General features: G+C 37.4%; 1 protein-coding gene across 1 annotated transcript in view; it reads right to left on the reverse strand.

Annotated features, from left to right (window-relative positions):
* The window catches only part of Pde4d (phosphodiesterase 4D), a 1,223,725-nt gene extending 1,205,829 nt beyond the window's left edge, over positions 1-17,896 (reverse strand). The window contains exon 1 of the mRNA XM_010626919.3: positions 17,845-17,896. The gene's annotated coding sequence lies outside the window, so the exon portion shown is untranslated. The remainder of the gene's footprint in view (positions 1-17,844) is intronic.
* Between the last annotated feature and the right edge of the window lie 478 nt (positions 17,897-18,374).

Raw genomic sequence — 18,374 nt, forward strand, 5'->3', positions numbered from 1 at the left:
ATATATATATATATGTATGTATGTATATTTTAATACAGCATATATATTTTCTCTCTACATGTTGCTAATTTATTTAATTAGGGATAGGGATGATAAATCAAAGACAATATAACATGTTCCAGGTGAGGACACAGATGTTTCTCACAGGAGGAACATTGTTATGTGGAAAACTAATGACTGGCCCCTTGTTGTTGGGTCTGATTCCTTGATGGCTGCAGAATGCAAGATTCAGCAGAAATGTGAACACCACCTTAAGGCAAGGGATTTCGTTCCATCAAACCATATGTTACCATTAAGATGTCCAAGTCATGATTAATCAGATCCATGCCAGCGTCCCTGGCCCCCAGAAAACACAACTGGAAATGTATTGGCCCATGGATGTTCAGTCAGGGACGCCATGTGGTCTAGCCCTCGCCTCAAACAGATGGCACTCTATTCATTCCACCTTGCAGATGAGGGAAGTCATTCCAAGAGCTTATCTGATGCCAGAATTCATTTGTCCTGATGCCCAATCCAATGTGCCTTCCACTAAAGCAAAATTAATGGTAATTAATAACAGCATATAAGGTTTCTATGGCATTCCTCAATATGATCTTATAGCCATGATTTGATGGGGGCTTCAGCTTTAGCTAGGTAAAAATTGTGCAAAATCATGTAGCATGATTGAAGTACAAGAAGCTGGCATTAGTTATTAATAGCATAGGCCGTGCTATGTTACGTATGTCTGCATATATCATATGCAGACTTCTTCCTTGTCATATTCCCTAAACATTATAGTATGGCAAGTATTTACATAGTATTTACCTTGTATTAGAGGTTCTAAGTAACCTAGAGATGATTTAAAGTATGCAGGAGGGTATGTACAGAGATACATGAAACTACAATACCTCTTCATTTAAGGTATGCACAGGGGCTCTGGAACATGTGCACTGTGTGCACTGAGGGATGACTACAATCTGATTTAGCTAACAATGAAATGTGTGATCTTGGAAAAATTATTTAACCCTTTATGCCTCAGATTCCTAATGAGAGAATATCAGTAGTGTCAACATTATAGGGTCATGTAAAGATTAAATGGGAAAACATACACTGAGCACTTAACCCAGTGCCTGGCATGTTGTAAATGCTCAATTAGTACAACCTTTGGTACACACTGAGTGTATAGCAGCAGATAATTTCTCTTGTGTAGAAAAACTGACTGAAAAACCACAGTATATTTTCAGCACACTCTGAAGAAGACTGCTGACTCATTTTATACTTGGTTTCCGCAAGTTAAAATTGTCATATTGACCCATCCTCCTTTCTGTAAATACCTTGGCCAACCCCATGATCATACCAAGGATGAAGAAGAGTGTCCAGTCTTCAAACACATAATGTTCAATTGGGAAAAGTATATACACTTCAATCGGCAACACTAATTCTTGGGACAATTCACAATTTACAATTAATCTATCTGGTATTTGTCATAAAAACTGCTGGTAACTCATTTTTCCTTTCCTGGAAAACTTTCTATATCTTAAGATACTGGTTTGTGCACTCAGTGAAAAGTGAGTTCAAATTGTCACCTGGATGCTCATCAACTGTATGACCTGGGCAACTCATCTTCTCAGGGTTTCTCAATTCCCTCCTTTACAAGTGGATATAATTATGCCATGGTATATTGTTGTAAATAATTGATATTCACGTGTAATTGCTCTCCCTCCACATCACCATGAGTAAGTTTGATTTTGACTGTGATTCATCCTAGAGTCCAGAAAACATGGAACATGTTTTTCAGCATGTACTCAGAAAGTTATTACTCAAACACTGCTCGTGTGTCCATTTTCATGTTTCTCCAACTTGACGGTGTCACTTTGAATTACAATCCTGATGCAGGAAAATTTATCATCTCTCTCATCTTGAGACATGTTCATTGTCCAAAAAGTGAGAACTCACAACTTCAGTATTGCAGTGGCAAACTTAGAAGTAATTTTAGAAATAACTTTAAAAATAAATAATTTGTAAAGCAGTTCCTCAAAGCATCTTTATCAAACCTAGGTTATGTGGAATCTCCAAAACATTAGCTCTGCAGACTGTTACTCCATACCACTGCAGACTATCTTCTCCACAGATCCCTCTACTCCAAACTTCCAAGAGCACTTAGTCTACATTAACATTCCTCAGTGAGATAATCACTACAACTCAAGGATTTTCTTTCAAACCTCACCATCAGCTGGCCTGTTACTTTTATAATTTAAAAACTTTTAAACATGGCCCCATCAGAGATATGAAAATATCTTAAAAGAAGATATTTATTAGAAATTCTTAAAGATTAATACAAAAACATCTAAACCTATTTTATTTTATAAATAGTTGATTTATAATTTTGTTTGAAACATGACATCAATAACAGTAAATTCATCTGTCTACCACTAGACACTCACAATTTTTTTTAGAAGAAATAGGAATCAAGTACATACATTATTGGATATACAATGCATAAAGAACTTTCTAGTCAACACAATGAAAAGCATAAAGGAAATGTAATTCATTCTCTTCCCAAGAAAACAATAGAGGAATATATAACCAAGATTTCTAAAACATCATATAATATGTGAGCTGACATAGCAGGGAGGAAACCAAACCAAAGGCAGTAACTAAAGAGGTAGATTTTTGAAGAAGTAATGCCCACAATGACAGAGATGTACACTTGCTTCCTAGGGAAAATTCTGTGTGCAAATAAATATCCTGGAATACAATCAGGAAAGTTCCCGAAAGATGAGGATTTGTCTTGGGTCACATACATAATATAGTTAATGTATATAAATAATAAAAGTTGCTTTATTTTTATTTTTTAAAATAATATTTTAAGAGAGTTAAAAAATAGGTAGGCTATGGGTTAGACACAGCTGTAAGAGTCCAAAATTCAAACAGAAACACCCATTCACACACAATATAAATAGTAACCATGTAAAAGTGGTAGGTATTTTAAGGAATCGAAGTTATTCCCTGCATATTATCAGATCACAGTGCAATAAAGCTGGAGATCAATAGCATAAGAAACCATAGGAACATCAAAAATACATGGAAATTGAACAACACTCTCCTGAACAATCATTGGATAACAGAGGAAATTAAAGAAATCAGACAGTCTTTACAAATAAATGAAAATGCCAATACAACAAACAGGAATCTATGGGACACAATGAAAGCAGTTCTACGTGGAAAATTCATAGCACTGAAAGCCCACACCAGGAAAATAGAACAGGTTCAAATAAACAACCTAATAATGAATCTTAGACTCCTAGAAAAACAAGAGCAAGAAAAACCCAAATCTCAAACAAGAGAGGAAATTATAAAGATTAGAGAAGAAATCAATGCCATAGAAATGAATAAAACACTACAAAAAATAAATGAATCAAAGAGTTGGTTTTTTGAAAGAATAAATTAGATGGATAAACCCTTAGCAAATCTTATCAAAAAAAGGAAAGAAAAGGCTCAGATCCATGCAATCAAGAATGAAAAAGGTGAAGTCACAACAGATCCAACTGAAATCCAGAGGATCATTAATGCCTACTTTGAGAACTTGTACTCTATTAAAATGGAAAACAGAGAAGAAATGGACAGATTTCTAGATACTTCTGAATTACCAAAGTTGAATGAAGAAGATAAAAACATTTTAAACACCCCAATTACAATCAGTGAAATTGAAAATGTAATTAAAAACTTACCAAGAAAGAAAAGCCCAGGTCCTGATGGATTCACTGCTGAATTTTATAAGACATTTAGAGAAGAACTATTGCCACTACTGTTTAAACATTTCAATGAAATTGAAAGGGAAGCACTACTTCCAAATTCATTCATGGGGGCAAGTATCACTTCGATTCCCAAACCAGGGAAAGATGCAACTAAAAAAGAGAACTACAGGCCAATCTCCTTCATGAACATAGATGTAAAAATCCTTAACAAGATATTAGCAAACAGAATACAGAGAGTCATCAAGAAGATCATACATCCTGACCAAGTCAGATTTATTCCAGGGATGCAGGGATGGTTCAACATATGTAAATCAATAAATGTAATACGCTATATTAATAAAGTCAAGGACAAAAACCACATGATCCTCTCGATAGATGCAGAAAAAGCATTTGACAAAATCCAACATCCATTCATGATAAAGATCCTGCAAAAAATTAGAATAGATGGTCTATATCTCAACTTAATAGAGGTTATCTATGAAAAACCAACAGCCAACATCACATTAAATGGCCAAAAACTGAAAACCTTCACATTAAAGTCAGGAACAAGACAAGGATGCCCACTATCACCACTCCTCTTCGATATAGTTCTGGAAACATTAGCCATAGCAATTAAACAAGAAAAAGAAATTAAAGCAATAAAGATAGGAAAGGAAGAAGTTAAAATGTCATTATTTGCTGACGATATGATACTCTACATTGAAGACCCAAAACACTCCACCAAAAGACTTTTAGACTTAATTGACACTTTTAGCAGAGTAGCAGGATACAAGATCAACACACAAAAATCAATAGCCTTCCTGTACACAAATAACAGACTCACTGAGAGAGAAATTAGGGAAACAACACTGAAAACTACAGCACTCTGAAAAAAAGAGATTGAAGAGGATATAAGAAAATGGAAAAACATCCCCTGCTCCTGAGTAGGAAGAATCAACATAATGAAAATGGCCATACTACCAAAACTGCTATACAGATTCAATGCAATCCTGATTGAAATTCCAACACTGTACTTCACAGAACTAGAAAGAAGAATCCAAAAATTCATTTGGAACCATAAGAGACCTAGAATAGCAAAAGCCATCCTAGGCAACAGACACATGGCAGCGGGTATAACAATTCCCAATTTGAAACTATACTACAAAGCCAATGAGATAAAACAGCATGGTACTGGCAAAGAAACAGACCTGAGGATCAGTGGAACAGATTAGAAGACACAAAAACAACTCCAGATACACTCAGCTACCTCATCTTTGACAAAGGAGCTGACCGTCGCCACTGGAGGAAAGATAGCCTCTTCAATAAATGGTGTTGGAAAAAGTGGATCTCAACCTTCAAAAGATTAAAACTAGACCCTTATCTCTCACCATGCACTAAATTAAAATCCAAGTGGATTAAAGATCTAAATATTAAAACAGAAACACTAAACTTGATGGAGGATAAGTTAGGCAGAACTCTTGCACAAATTGGCATAGGAAAAGACTTTATGAACAAATCCTCAGTAGCACAGGAATTAGCACAAAGAATCAACAAGTGGGATCTCATCTTATTAAAAAACTTCTGGACTACAAAAGAAACCATCAGCAGAACTAAGAGACAACCTATAATGTGGGAAAAAGGTTTTACCAGCTACTCCTCAGACAAAGGACTATTATCTTGAATATATAAAGAACTCAAAATAACCAGCGCCCCCAAATATAAAGACCAAATTCAAAAATGGGCATCTGAAATGAACAGACATTTCTCAGACAAAGAAGTAAAAGCAGCAAGTAAATATATGAAAAAATGTTCCACATCACTGGTCATTCAAGAGATGCAGATGAAAACAACACTGAGATTTCACCTCACCCCACAAAGAATGGCTGCTATTAAGAAATCACACAATAACAAATGTTGGCAGGGTTGCGGGGAGAAAGGAACCCTTCTCCATTGTTGGTGGGAGTGCAATCGCTATGGAAGTCAATATGGAGAAACCTCAAAGAACTAGGATTGGAGGCTCCATTTGACCCACCTATCCCTCTGTTGGGTATCTTTCCAAAAGAATTAAAAGAATCATACCACAGTGATATATGCGCTCCCATGTTTATAGCGGCACCATTTGTAATAGCTAAAACTTGGAAACAGCCCACCTGCCCATCAGTTGGAAACTGGATTAAGAAAATGTGGTTTTTCTATAAAATGGAATACTACTCAGCCATAAAGAATGAGAAAGTAGATTCATTCATAGGTAAATGGGTACATTTTGAGGATATACTCCTGAGTGAAATAAATAAGTCACACATGTGTAAATACCGAATAGTTTCTCTGGTGTGAAAAACTAAAATAGTACTCAAGATCCTAATGGGTTAATTAGCAATGTGAAACAGGAAGAAATGGACTAAAGGTGTAAGGACAGTGAAAAGGATAGGGGAAGGGGAATAAGGGAAAGGGAAAAAATATGAGAAAATGTAAAAATGGAATTAAAGTGTTGTAGGTGGGGAGGGGAGGAGGAGGTGAAGGGAGGGTGGGGACAAGGGGAAAAGATCAGATGCAAGACCTGTCATGTAAAGGTACAAGATCCCAGTAATGAATGTAACTGTACTGTCTACCTAGAATGTACCAATAAATTCAATTTAAATTTTAAAAATTTTAAAAATAAATAAATAAATAAAAGTGGTAGGTATTTTAATGAACTAGAATGCTGTGATCATGTCATGATGTGTACATGTATCAAAGCATCAAGTGGTATACATGTTAAATATAATATTTATATGCTAATGATTCCTATTTTATTTTATTTATTTTTTTTTATTGAGTTTATTGGTACATTTAGGGATACAGTACAGTTACATTCATTGTTGGGATCATGTACCTTTACATGGCAAGTCTTGATTCTCATTTTTTTCCCCTTACCTCTGCCCTCCCTTCACCCCGTCCTCCCCTCCCCATCTACAAACACTTTATTTTCATCTTTTCATTCTCTCACATTTTTTTCTTTTCCCTTTTTGTTCTTCCCCTACGTATCACACCTTCCCTACACCTTTAGCTCCTTTCCTCCCATTTCTAAATGTCAGTAATCTTATTAGAATCTTATGCATTGTTGCAGAATATTCACACCAGAGAAACTATTCGGTATTTACACATGTGGGACTTATTTATTTCACTTAGGAGTATATCTTCAATATGTATCCATTTTCCTATGAATGAATCTATTCTCTCGCTCTTTATGGCTGAGTAATATTCCATTTTATAGAAAAACCACAACTTCTTTATCCAGTTTCCAACGGATGGGCAAATAGGTTGTTTCCAAGATTTAGCTATTACAAACTGTGCCGCTATAAACATGGGTGCACATACTTCTCTGTGATATGATTCTTTCAGTTCTCTTGGAAAGATACCCAACAGAGGGATGGCTGGGTCAAATGGAACCTCCAGTCCAAGCTCTTTGAGGTATCTCCATATTGATTTCCATAGTGGTTGCACTAGTCTGCACTCCCACCAACAATGGAGGAGGGTTCCTTTCTCCCCGCAACCCCGCCAACATTTGTTATTGTGTGATTTCTTGATAGCAGCCATTCTTTGTGGGGTGAGGTGGAATCTTAGTGTTGTTTTCATCTGCATCTCTCGAATGACCAGTGATGTGGAACATTTTTTCATATATTTATGATTCCTATTTTAAAAAGCAAAATAAACTTCACATAGAAAAGATGCCCAGGAAGATTCTGAATCTACTTCTATATATAATGAGAAGGTATTATAGACTCTTAGGAAGAAGAAAAATAAAACACAATAAAAACAGTATCCAAGACTTCTACCCTTCAGTCATTCCTGCATATTCTTAATGAGTCCACCCAAATCCTTTGCTATTAAGGTAAAAAGCTTTTGCTTTCTTTGCTCTATGACAATTTTCTTGGCATTAAGCATACCTAAACCATTTCAGAGTATTTCATACAAGATAAAATACAGTATTAAAACATTACCTGCATGTTTTAATGCAGATTTTTTAATGTTTACCTTGTCTTAAAAGGATCCCTTAGATTGTAGTGTGTCTGAAGGCATTTAGCATTTATTTCCATGGTGAAACGACAACGGACTGAAAGAGCTGCAGAGATCTTAGATTAACTTCTATCTCATCCACGGGATTGGGGAGAGAGGTCATACTACAGAAAGCTTTGCTGCCAGATGCTGACAGATTTCACAGCAGCTCAGACAAAATGGACTTTTCTCTGTCAATAGAGGCCCTACTGCTCTGCAGTGTCTCAAGCAGTCCCAGCTGCAGCAGGATATAGGTTGCCACATACAGACACAATCTGTACCCTCTCCTAAAACGAGGTTTTCATTATTCTTAAGGAGTCGCACATAAGCTGTTAGCAATGTGCTCCAGTGACGAGCAAACCATATTGAGGAGTTGCAACACTTTTTATCTCCGAGTGCAATGCGCCAACAGCCCCAACTTACTAGCAACTTCTGGGCCTATCTAATAATAGTTAAGACAAAGGGAAGAATGAAGAGAGTCCCTCACACCTCCCTAGCCAAGCCTCGTTTTTGCAATACTGAACAGAAAGAGGAGATTATTTAGTAACTCCATTCCCTCCTTGCTACTGCATTTCAACACAGTCCACTAAACAGCTGGCTCTGGCTGCCTACTGCTCCCCATGGCTTCACCCGGCCTCATGCATTATCGTTGGGCATCAGCTAAAGCAGTGGTGTGTGAGACACCTGCGGGAAATAGCATGCCTTGTGGAACGACTCATTCACCCACTAATATGAAAAGTAAATGGAAAGCCACGAATGGACAGTTCATAAAAGAACAAAAATGATTCACAAATACACTGGAAAAGATTTTACCTCAGGAATAACAGCACCCCCAAAAAACACACTCAAAAATTAAACAAAATGAAGAAGCATTTTTTCCATTAGAATCTATCTGTATTTTTAAAAATATTCATCGCTGATGAATTCAAAATCTTTATGCACTGTTAGAAATAGCAAACATCAGCACACAGACTTCTCAAAAGCAGTTTGCCAAAAAGTAAATGATGCTTTGAAAATATTCAAAAGGATAAATAGGAAGATTTCTATGTTCTAAAATGTCTACTTCAGCCCTTTGTGGAAAAATAAATAGAAGGAATGAAATGCCTAATAAGAAATACAATAACAAATAAATAAATTAGGAAAACTATGCAAGTGCAATTAAAATTGTTTGAGAAAACTATACTGCCAGAACTTCCGTGATTTTCAAAACTTTATTGTCAAAATATTTCCTATATAAAAAGAATATATATGATGATTATAAGCAAATGCTTCAATTTTAAATGACAAAACTAGGGCAGATTGTATATGTACTAATTATAATTATACATCAAAATTTTTTATATATGTTTAGAGAAAATAATTGGAAGTATTAACAGTGGCTATTCTTTGGCAGTAAAAAGATAGGTAATTTTGCTCCTATTTTTCGTACTTTCAAAACGTAAACTTTGCTAAATGTAAATTCATCTTATTTATTATCTCTACTTTCAGATGCTAAATTGGAAAAACATCTGAGCTACCATGTTTATCTTATTTTTCCAGAAAACATTTATTGAGTTTTTTATATGATAATAAAACATTAGGTATCAAGGAGAAATATGAGACAGTTCACACCCCCTGGAAGAATATAGGAATATGTAAAGATAATAAACAGCATAGCAGAAGAATATTCATCACAAATTCAGTGAATTGAATTTATAAGTATATGGGAGAACTGTACAAGGTAAAAGATGGCATAATGGTCACAGGACTGTCCCTTCCTTGTGCCTTGATGATCATGGTGAACTTCCTTTAGTGATAATTCTATATTCTCAGACAAAATCTGGACTCTGAATAATAAGAAAGTTTAGCCAAAACCTAGAAAAAAGCCAGTGAATGCTGCTTCTAAGGCTGTTTTTTGACCTTCTCTGACCTACCTGTGGCTATCAATAAGTAATTTTATTCTTATATTATCTTTACAACCTTAGGAAACTCCCATAAATTCCTGATCTGAGATATTCTCTCACTGAAAATTCCACCCATTTCAAATATCCACTCTACAACAGCATTTGTTGTGGCTGGAAGCTCAACATTTTCCAAGGCAGTTTTTTCCACTTATGGACAGCTTGATTCACTATTTATTAAATATCTTCCAGGGGTTCAGCACCAGACTAGACCCTCTTGACACAGACAAATAAAGGAAGGCCCCGCTTTCAATGAGCTCATGCTGTGAAAGAACCCACAAACTATTGCTCACAGTCAGGACAACAGTTTTATTCCATTTCTGCAAGGGGCACCAAGGAATATCCAGCTACTTCTGCTCTGCAGATGAGCCTGGTCAGAGTGGGTGGCATTATAATAGCATTTTAAAAAAGGAAGAAAAAAAAAAGAAACCATAAGTGAATATCTCTGGAAAATTTCTGCTGAAAACTTGAAGATTTACAATGTACTATTTTTCATTAACTGAAACATGAAGAAATAAAGTCTTTCAGTTTACAAGAAAAAGTTCTGTTTAGTTTCATTTAATCCCCACACCCTCCGATGTATAAATGGAACCATGTAGTTCAAGCTGGCCTTCAACTGGCTAGGTAACACAGACTAGTCCTTTTGCCTTAGCCTGCCAAGTGTTGGGATTACAGGTGTGTGCCACCACACTAGGCTAGCACTTTATGAAAAAATCCATTATGGAAAGCTGTTGTAACCTGGCCCTATATCTGATGTGATAAACTGAGGCTCAGTGACACTTAGTGAATGACCCATCAGTAGCAGTGGCAGAAACACAGTTTGAGCCCAGATCTCTAAATCTTACTAGTGCTGAAACTGTATTTTTTTCTGTCACAGACAGCAATAGTCACTTTTTGCTTAAGAATAAGTCACACACGTGTAAATACCAGTTTCTCTGGTGTGGAAAAACTAAAAGTATAAATAAGATCCAAATGTACAACGGACGATGTGAAACAGGAAGAAAAGGGCTAAAGGTGTAGGGGAAATTGCAAGGATAGGGGAAAGGAAATAAGGGAAAAGAAAAAATATGAGAAAATGAAAAAAATGGAAATAAAGTATTTGTAAATAGGGAAGCGAGGAGGGGGTAAAGGGAGGGCAGGGGTAAAGGGAAAAAATGAGAACCAACACCTGTCATGTAAAGGTACAAGATCCCAATGATGAATGTAACTGTACTGTACACCTAAAAAGTACCAATAAATTCAATGAGAAAAAAACATAAAAAAAAGAAGTCACATATTTGTGATACTGGCTGACAGAGCCAGCGTGATTTTAAGCATAGAAAGATGCTAGTAATGCACAGATTTGTACAAGATATATGAAGGTCTATAGGGAACATAAGTAAACAGCACAACATGAATTTAAAATAGAAAAACCTGCAATCTCAATCTGGAGAATTTGTAAACTACTCACAACAAAGAGATTGGATTAGTTCCTCCCCAAGGAAGTTGAGTCCTCTAGGTGTTTGTCAGTCTGTTCACGTCCCATGTAAAATGACTTTACATGGATGCAACCCTGTTTATACAAAGTTACTCATCCCTGTGGGGAAGATGAACACCAAAAAGAGACAACAGAATCTGCCTCTGAAAGCTGTTTAACTTACAATGAGTTCCTCAGGGAGTCTCCTATACTACAAGTTTCATTAAAATACAGAATAGATTATCATCTACTGGGACAGGTATAAGATCAGTCCTGTTTAAAGGAAAACAGGCGGACCAGATAAAATTTCAAAGTTATTGCCAACTATTCAAGATTGGCTGTGAGTCAGAGACTGACTTCCCTCTCAATATTCATCCAGAGACTGTCTCTCAGTCTTCTTTTCCTTGCCTTTTGATTAATTTACTTTTTATTAGAATATCAGACTATTCTATGGGGGGACAAGAAAGTGAAAAAAGACTTTCAACAAATTATTGTTCTGAATTCTTGCTGTAGAGATTTATTTTTTGAACATAAGATAAAAAAGTAAAAGGTAAATATTATGACTAAAATATTTGAATTATATATGTATTTTTATATCCTATTTCTTGATCAAATAGAAAGAAGTCTGAATGTTGAGATAGTAATAACTGACCAAGCTACTTGGAAGGAGTTGCTCTAGTTAATGTTCCAAACTTAGATTTTCACAAACTTATAATCCTCCAAATCAGATGCCATGAAGATTTGAACTGATTCCCTTCCTCCCATGTATCTTCTCATACATCTCCTTGTACAATCTGCTACTAAATGGAAATAACTCTGAAAAGGCTTTAGGGAAATTTCAACATGTAATTCAATTATATTTTTTTATTCCACTTAAACTTTAAAACAACACAAAAACAGCCACAATTCTAAAATGCTTCTCATTTAAAGTAAGAAGATGTATGCTTTTGACTTGTCTGTATTAATTAACACTGATGATCTCTGGTTTAATTCTACTCATTATGAAAAGAAAAGTAGGCAGAGGTTAGTAGCACTTATAACCTAAGGACAATGGCCAAGGTTTAAAGATTTTTTTAAAATCAATCTGCATTGATCAGACTTAAATACTTCTGTAAGTACTACTAGAAATAAAAGACTCTTAAATTAAGCATAATCAGAAGGAAGAGCTAGCCAATTTCCTGGTCCAAGTGCACATGAAACAGATAAAATGGTGTTGCTGCACTGTTATTCCCTTCAATTCTCCCCAGCCCTGTATCCTACATCATATGGGGGGACCAGTGGAAATGAGGTCCCCTGTTTCCTCCCTTGCTAATCCCATCCCATCACCAGGTGACTGACTGACTTCAACTCAGTCTGTCTAAGTCTAGCAGAGAAAAAGGCCCCCTCCAAATCTCTAATCACCTCCCCAGTCTTCTACCTCAGTATAAGAAGGAACAAAGGAAAGTTATAAACAAGCTGAAGTCATGCTAATCCCCCCTCATCACCCACAAAGCTTATTATCACCTGGATTTAGCAACAACATCTATTAAATTATGGCCCTGAAATGCACTACATGAAGTAACAAAATTGTAGGCTAGTTAGCCAAGTACACCTGAGCTTTTCCAGGCCCTCAAATACTAGAAAGAATACCTGGTCTGAAAACTAATTCAAATCATTTTTGTAAGTTGGGCTGCCAGTCTTTGAACAAAAATAATACAATTGGGGAAGCATAACACAGCATGTAGGTTAACAGTCTCTTGGAGTCAAGCAAACCCCAAATCAAATTCCGACATTAGCTGTAGCTTTTCGGACCTTAAGCAAGTAACCCTTGAACTTCTGTTTCTTCCTGGGAAGAAGGAATCATAGTAGTTTTTCACATCAGAGAACTTATTAAATGGTAGGTATTATTATCTTTATCTCCTTAACAGAAGATTCCAGGGACAGCAGAAAATCTTATCACCCGATATCCTGCAGATAAATAGCTCCTCAAGTGATTTAACCTTAAAATAAAATTATTTGACAGAAATCTCTAAAGGGACTACTGTAAAATCATTTGCAGTTTTCAGAAGAATAAAATTAAAGTCATATTATTAAAAAACAGAAATTACCTTCTATAACACATCAGCAATGCATCTTTTTTTCTAAACACTACTTTGGAGCTTCGTGAGCTAAACCTTGGAAAGGGTCATGCTGAGGACAGGGTATCAGTTCACACTTTGGAAGGAATGGAGAGAACTGAAACTAGGAGAGAAACAGTTGGAATCCATGAAAGGTGTGGCTTATCTTTCTAATTATCTGCACTTTGGGAACAACCATTTGTTTGTGCAAGAAGGAGAGGCAATCTGGACGGGGGTGGAGGAATGAGCAGCAGAGGAGAAATCACTACAGATTATAAACAAAAACTCAGTCTTTGCCATTGACAGCTTTTCTTGGGACTTCCCGGGAGAGCCAATTAGTGCCAGTTGTTCATGTAGATTTGGTCATATAAACCTCGGCACGAATATCCACCTGTGTTACACCTGCCTCTGCTAGAACAGCTAAGCTTCTGTTAATGAGGCTGAGGATAAATCACCCCTTCAAGAGAGTCCTGCCAAGGACTCCAAAGCAGATATCTTGGGAAACTCTCCTAAATTCTACTGTCATATTGGAAACCAAGACATTTTAAAATAGGGATTTGGATTATTCCTTCTTTCTCCGGTTCCTATCTTCTGAGCAACAGCATGCTCTATAATATTGTAATCCATTGTCTTCCCAGCTGCTGAGCTAACTGATTTTATAAGTAGGCTTATAAGGTCTAGATTACAAATCCACACCAAAAAAAATGGACAAGAATTAATAACATCTCTAAAATCATCATCTCCCACAGCAGCACAGCAGTAGGGAACACTGTTAACATAAGCACTATAAAGCAGTGAAAGTAGAATTTAGCAAACTCTGGGCTGTCTGGTCAAATTGCTGTTACACCAAAGCTATTCATAGTGTTTCCCCAGTTTCAATATATTGAGCTCAGTTTGTCTTATGAATCTATTTAGCATAATCTGAGACAGATTGCAACCAATTTTGTTTTCTTATAAATGACACTCATCCCCATGAAGGCACACTTACCCAGGTTCTAGTATCACACAAACAGCAAATGGCAAATGTTGATGAAAAACTGTTAAGAAGAAGAGCACTAGAGTTGGAAGGAGCAGGGAGGATGAGAGGGATAGGGATGGATAATGAATTAAGCCATGTTACGTACATGTACCAGCTCCTCATGATAAATGTAATTACTGTGTACTACAAGCATGTACTAAAGAAAGAGTCAGTCTGAGGTTACCTAAAACCCTGGATCTGTGTCTCCAAACAAGGGGTCAGCTGGGTAAGAGGATAAAGTAGACTCCATTCATCCCAAAGAGGACAGACTATCTACCATTAAAACAGAGGACAGAAAAATTAATCAACAGCAACCCGACAACAAAGGAAAAAAAATGAAAAATAGGAAAAAATTTATTGAGATCCTTGGCTCAAACAGCAAATAGGAACATGTGAAACATAATAATCTAAAAAATTATTTATGGGTTTTTAAAGAGGAAACAAGATAAACACAACACTTTCTTCCCAGAGTAGATCTAATGTGAATTTAATATTTTTTAAGGTAGAAACTTAGAGGAGAGGAATGGGTAGATATACGGAAGTTATAGGACTAGGAATGCACAAAATACGAAGCCCTAAATTCTAAGACCCCAAAATCTAAAAGATACACAGATTTTCCTTGAGATCAAGTTATCATAAAAATGGCCACAGAGAAACTAAAAACTAAAGTTTTCCAAATTTAGTGTAGGCCAAATTCTCCCTGCCATGTTTCTGTTTTCATGCTTAAGTGGCAGTTGATGAACTCAGCTTTAGTAGAGAAGGATGGGTACCTCGCTTAGTGATAGCTAAAGCAATCATGCAGCCACTAAAATAAAAGCTCCTTCACCCCTTTCCTCCCCACTCATAACTTCTGTCCGAACCAGAGAGGTGGGTTCATCTTCAGGATCCATTTTCCCCTTTGACTTGTCTGGAACACTAACTCTAAATTTGCAGAATTTGTATAAATTAGAGGGGCTGCCATATCTCATTCTATCCCAGACTATGGTATGATAAAAAATTTTTGTAGCTGAGAAAAGAGAACATTTAGTGTAATTTACAGAAAGGGCCTTGGGACTCACTCATTCATTTATTCCACTTATGAAGTATTCACTAAGTGACAGGTACCACCGCACTAGGTACTGAGGTACAGTGACAGAGATTACAAGCATGTTTCCTGTTCTGTGCTGCTTACAGGTAAGTGGAAAGTAGTTGATAAGTGGAAACATGCCCAGACATGCTAATTTGTAGAAAAACTGAATGCAGTTTGCTTTAATCACTTTGTCTGTATCTCATTGCTAAGGGAGGAATTTCATGCAAAGGATACTGGAATGGATGAACACACAGTATCCAAAATTAGGTGGATGAGACTGACTGCCAGTTATTGGTCATGGATCAGCTCAGGGGAACTCTATGTGCCAACTAAGCCACTCAGGAGCAGAGTGAACAAGCATAAATTGTGTGAGGCTGCTTGGGTAGTAACAAGACAGTGAAGTGCTTCTAGATCCTGTGAGAGGAGGTGACTGTCTTGTCTGATTAACTCCACGGACTGGCAAGTGACTGATGCCTGATACTCAGACATAAGACAGACCTGCGGCCAATCCATATGATGAGAAAGGTTATTTGGCAGGGGACTTTCTCCACCAGAACCCAATAGGGAGAACTTGTGCTCGGGCCATTTGAGTCTCTAGGTTTTACCAAAAGTCAAGGCAGCAGGCCCCTGAATCTTAGTCTCAAGCCTTACCTCATACAGTGGCAGAGATTGGCTTGGATGTTGGGTCAAATTCCACCGCTACTGCATGATCAGAGTGTCTTAGATCCTTTTCCACTCTGCTTCTTCTACTCTCTACATGGCCAAACAGCTCAGGCAGGGAGAGTGGAAGGGTCGCCCACTTGCGTCTCAGTTGCCAAGTCAACACCCTGTTCCTCAAGGCTGTGCTCAATATTGGATGCTGTGCCTGCTTCCCAAGATGAGGCAGGCCAGACAGTGAGGGCAAGGTACTTCTCTGCAGCAACCTGTCTGACAAATGTATTCAACACAGTTATAAAGACCAAATCGGTTCACATCAGTGAACATAAACCTGTGATAAGGAACAGAAGGTGCCACCTTACAGAACATCAGTCCTCTGACACAGCAGACAGCTTGGGAGAAGCAACTGTACACAGACAGAGGAGGAAGCCCACTTCACCTCCCAGGGCCGACCTAGAAGCAGCAGAGACAGAAAGTGGGAAGCAACACGAAGGATCAACAGATGCTGATGAGGGCTAAGCCCTCTGCTGTCACTCAAACAAGGAGGTCAAATTTCCACTCTGAACACAATTTATTATAAGGAAACACCAGGGAGAAACTGAAGGGGTGAAACTGACTAGAGAAGTTAAATCTCTTGCAAGGAGTACAAATAGTTTGCTTCCCCTCAGCAGGATATTGGAAAGCCCCATGAAAGCAGACTCTTGAGAGACATAGAGTGGAATCAGAGTGCTTTTTTTATGGGATTCTATAAAGAAGAAAATCTTAAAGTTGAAGAATCTGGCAAGCAAAAATTTTGCAGGAAGAAAAGGTCAGCTTCCAAATAGAAAAGTGCTAGCTGATATCTTTCTGATGTGCTTCCTTTTCTCAGGGCACACAACATCAGAGGCTGGGTCCAGACAAGGGAATAGTCACTGTACACGTCAGCCCTCTCTGTCTCTCCCTACCCCAATTCTCGCTGCCTCTACACTCTGACTCAATAAACTTTAAGGTTCATTTCTCCCCGAGACATCTGAAAGTTATACCCATCTTACTGTCTTCTTAGAGCTACTGCTGAAGAGGAAATAAAAGTCAACGGACACATATTTATGCTCAGCCCCAAAGCATAACTGTGTTCTCTTACGTTACAGACCAAGTGATATTGTGCCAACCACTTTCATTTAAAGTAGAACCCAAGGATTAAAGTGAAGCCTATGGGTGTCATCATAACCCGATGTGTGCCAGACTGTTCGGGGATTATTTTGCTCCTTCCACAGAATGAAGCAGCATGCCAAAAATCATCCTCAATAAGAACCCAATATGGACTGGAAACTGTACACAAATTGTGATTACAACTATACTAGAAATATGCTTGGGCAAAAGGAATCCAAAAATATAGAGTACATAAGCTGAGACAAAGAGAAGAAAGGAAATCTTTATTAGGGCCAGCTCTGATTCTACAAAAGGTTTTTATTGGAACAGAACAACTTCATGTGTGTGTGAGTGTGGGTGTTAATATTTTTGTATTTTCTAATATTATTAATGATATAAATATTTTAAATATGTACATATATAAGATATGTAAATATAAATAATATTTTAAACAAATGTTTGCGTAAAATAATTAGAGCACATAAAAATATGATGCTGTTCAACTTATGTGTCATAGAAGAGAAATAACCTGAACTTAAAGCAGACATCCCAGATTTGTCTTGCACTGTGTGCCTTTGTGCCAAATACCCTGCAGGCCCAAGTTTTCTCACCTGTAAAAATAAGTGCACCACCACCTGCTCTACAGGGGATTTCTAAGAGTAAATGCTATAACCTCAGTGAAATCACCTCCAGCAGGAGTGGCACTTAGAAGTACTCAGGTGCACTTACCTTACCTCATGCACAGCTTCTTTATTGCACAACTTCTCATGGCAGGAATCCAGTCCTCTGTTTTGATTCAGGGCTTTCTGCAGAGATTATATTGGGGAGGGCTTAACAACTTGCAACTATTATCAGACAGCTGTTCCTAGATCTGTGTCTACTGGTTTATTGCAGAGAACACGTCTCCTCTACCTGTAAGATCTGCTGTGTATGGCCGGATTTAGGAGGGCCCTATGTAGGCCTTTGTGACAAAGTCAGGGCCTCACTCATTCATTTCCACTCACAGACTGGCACTGGGGTGTGTGTGTGTGTGTGTGTGTGTGTGTGTGTGTGTGTGTGTGTACATCTTTGTCTGTGTCTCTGTGTGTTGCTCTTGGTGGTGGTATTTCTCCTCACTTCTAATTTTAGGCTATGAAGGAACAGAAATCACCTAAAGCCAAGGAAAGGAAGGGTTTGCAGCCCCAAACTTTTCAGGCCATGTAGGTCCCAAGCAGTGACTGTCACTGTGCCCACCTTGCTCAATGACTGATTTGACAGAT

The sequence above is a fragment of the Fukomys damarensis genome, unplaced genomic scaffold, assembly GCF_012274545.1.
Source record: "Fukomys damarensis isolate Sample0158 unplaced genomic scaffold, DMR_v1.0_HiC HiC_scaffold_1, whole genome shotgun sequence".
Classification (NCBI taxonomy): domain Eukaryota; kingdom Metazoa; phylum Chordata; class Mammalia; order Rodentia; family Bathyergidae; genus Fukomys; species Fukomys damarensis.